Consider the following 3,275-nt stretch of genomic DNA (forward strand, 5'->3'; position numbering starts at 1 on the left):
GCTCACTCTCGCGCTGGTGACCTTGGAGAGGCCTTTCAGGTCTCCCTTTCCCTGTCCATCAAAGGCAGGCAAGTGCGATGTAATGCCCTGGAGCAAGTGCTTTGGGACGTGTCGCACAAGTGTGCCTGGCTCACAAGCGTGTCAGCACAGCTGTGTAAAAGCGTGACGAAGGCTTTGAGATCGATGCCGAAGGCTTGTGAGGCTGTGGCTGGCCAAGTGACAGGGAAATGAAAGGTCGGAGTTTGGTCAGTTAGATTTTATGGTAATACACTGAGACGAAGCACTTTGGGCGTATATACGATAATGTCTTTCCAAGTGCGTTAGTTCAAGCCGTGTCCTAGGAGCCAAGAGGTGAGACAAACATGCTTGGTCCTGTCTCGGTGCAGGGGTGGACTAGATCAGTGCTTCTCGACCAGTGGTACGAGTCCCCTTAAAGGTACTCAAGAGATGTCTGGGGGACACGTCAACACAACTGAAATTTGGAGAAAACTGAATTTTAGTTTTCAGTTTGACAGCGCTTTATTCTTTTTGTACCTTTTACACCCAAAAATGCCATCGCCCGCCCGGCTACGATGCAGTTGTTTAAACAAATGTGTTGCAACGGTAGAAAAAAATTGTGTGTGTCTGAAAACTGTAGGTACTGGGGGTACTTACACATTTTTTTTTAAAGGGGGTACATTATAAAAAAAGTTTGCGAAACACTGGACCTATCATGGTCCCTTCCACTCAGACTTTTCTATGATTCTGTGACAGGGCTGGGCGATAATTTTCAGAAGGGGGCCACTTAATGGATTTTGGTATGGGGTCATAGGCCGGCTCCACCCACAGAAGGGGCGGAGCCTGAGGCAGAAGGGGCGGTGTTGTGGACTAGCCTACCCTCAGAGTTCTCCGTGGCTGAGGCTTTCAATTAAAAGCACAGAAAAGAGCTCACAGCTTTGCCACGACTGGCAGCTGTCCAGCGTGGCTACAGCTTTTTAAAGGGCTCGTGGCTCCTGCCCCTGCTGTAACCATGAGCCGTGAATCATTTAAAATTGGATCCTGCTGCCTGAGTCCCCACTTAGAATTCGGCGGCATGGGCAGCAGGATCTAAACAGAAAGCGGCCAGATCACAGTGTTAGGTGGGTTGCATCTTACCCAGCCCTGTTCTCTGAGCTGGTTTCGAAACCTCCGTGTCCTCCTTATGGTCTGACAGCTGCAGATTTACTGCCTGTCTCTCCTCTCATGGCCCAGCCTAGCCGCAGCTAATGGACTAACTCAGGTTAGCATCACCTGCCCTGTCTTGGTGACTCTTCACAGCTGAACGGCCTATAAGGCATCGTGCTGGTCTTCTGATCTCTTGGTGACTCCTCTGCCTTCTGTTTATTTCTTTCTCCCTAGCTGGCCGATCAAGTCAAGCCCTGTCAGTGCGTGAAGGCCCCAGGAATTACGAGTGCGATGGTCTCCCATGCCCAAGGTAATCGGCTGGCTAGTAATGGATGGACTGCTTGGTTATCAGGTTAGGCTGCACAAGCCAGGTCTATGGGACCCTATGGCCAGCTGGCACCTGGTTCACAGCTGTACTAATCTGAAAATGGCTGGAAGACACCACCATCATTAGGCTCCAGAGTCAACAGCACTTGCTCCTCTTGGAGCTACTTGTCCGTGGCAGGCAGCACAGCTTAGCAGCTCATTGGGACGTCTCCTTTCTGTTGTGAGATCTGGGCACTTTAGAATGGCTGTAGCTATTGAAAGCAAAGGTGCACAGCTATAGGCATGGGGGTTTCCAGCTTTATTCACCTAGGTGGCTGATTCCAGGAAGCAAGGGTGTGTGTGGGGGGGGGGGGGGGAAGTCCTGTACAGAGGGTTCCCTGGCCCCTCTGCTTCCATGGCTGTGCAACTGCCACCAGGTGGATTAGAACCTGGGACTTTTGGAGCTTAGGGCAGGAGCTGCTACAGCTTGAGTTATAAGTCAGTTGCCTCTCAGCATAGGCTGAAGAGCTCCCTTGTAATAATTGCTTGCTGGAAGTGGTCTCAGTGCCACTCCATAGGATAGTGACCCACATCAGGTGGGTGGGTTACAGCTGCAGGCCTGCTCCCAGCATGCGGATCTGCTCTCTGGGCGGCGTCTATAACTCTGTGGCTGCAGCCCTGCTCCCAGCATGCGGATCTGCTTTCTGGGTGGCGTCTACAACTCTGTGGCTGCAGCCCTGCTCCCAGGACTGGATCTGCTCTCTGCCCATTGGCGTGCGCAGCACATTTCATTAGGGTGTGCACCCAAAGAATGTTTTTAAATGTACTCTTTGACCCCCATTAGCCACGCCTCTGGAGGTAACACTTTCAGGGCAATATGGACACATGACCAGAAATAAAAGGTGTCATGTGACCTCCCCCCCCCAAGGACTTTTCCCACCATCCACTTACCAATAGGGATTAGTTTGGCCCTCACCAAACCCCCCTCATGCAACGATCCTGCAATTGCATTAACCCAATGTGTGTGACATTAACTCGGGGGGTGGGGAGGCTGGGGGAAGTGTTCCCTCTAAGAGTTTCCTCCCATGAGCACAATACATTTTGTGTTGTGCACCAGTACTGAGTTTGTGGCTTGTTTGGATGTGCCATGGTGGCACCCAAGTTATTCATAAATATCTTATGAACCACTTACCTTTCCCCTCTGCTGCCCTGTCTCCTCCCCTTCCTCCATCAGCTCCCCTGGTGCCTGCTGCCCCCCCAACCCCTCACCCACCTCTGCTGTCCTGACTCCTGCCCTTCTCACTGCCCTCGGCCTTCCCGAGACCTGCCCCCTCCAGCAGCCTTTCTCTCCCCCCCTGTGCCCACTCCTCCAGTAGCCCCACTCTGACCATGTGAGCTACCCCTCCTCATCCCCTCTTCTAACACCTCCCTCTACACACCTGTCCTGCCTCTCTCCTCTGCTGCTGGTCCCTCCCCTGCAGGTGTCTGCCCTTCTGCTTCACCCCCGGACTCCCTGGCACCTGCACCTTCCCTTACCCTTGCACCCTCTTGGTGCCTCCCCCTTCCCTCACTGCCCCTACCCACTTTGCCCACTCCCTCACCACCCTCTGCCCCCGTTCCCCTCATGCCCCTGTGCCTTTACACGTGCCTTGCTCCATCTCCGCCTTCCTCATGCCCACCCCTTCTTTCAAGCCTTCTCCCAGCACCTCCCCTTCTCCCCTCTAGCCCCCAAAGCCCTTCCCCTCTCCTCTCCTAGCATCATCCTGTCCCCCCCCCTCACTGACACCTCCCCTCCTGCCCTTTTCCTCATTGTCTCCACTTGGCCC

This window comes from Pelodiscus sinensis, chromosome 18, assembly GCF_052426305.1.
Source record: "Pelodiscus sinensis isolate ZL-2025 chromosome 18, ASM5242630v1, whole genome shotgun sequence".
Taxonomy (NCBI): Eukaryota; Metazoa; Chordata; order Testudines; family Trionychidae; genus Pelodiscus; species Pelodiscus sinensis.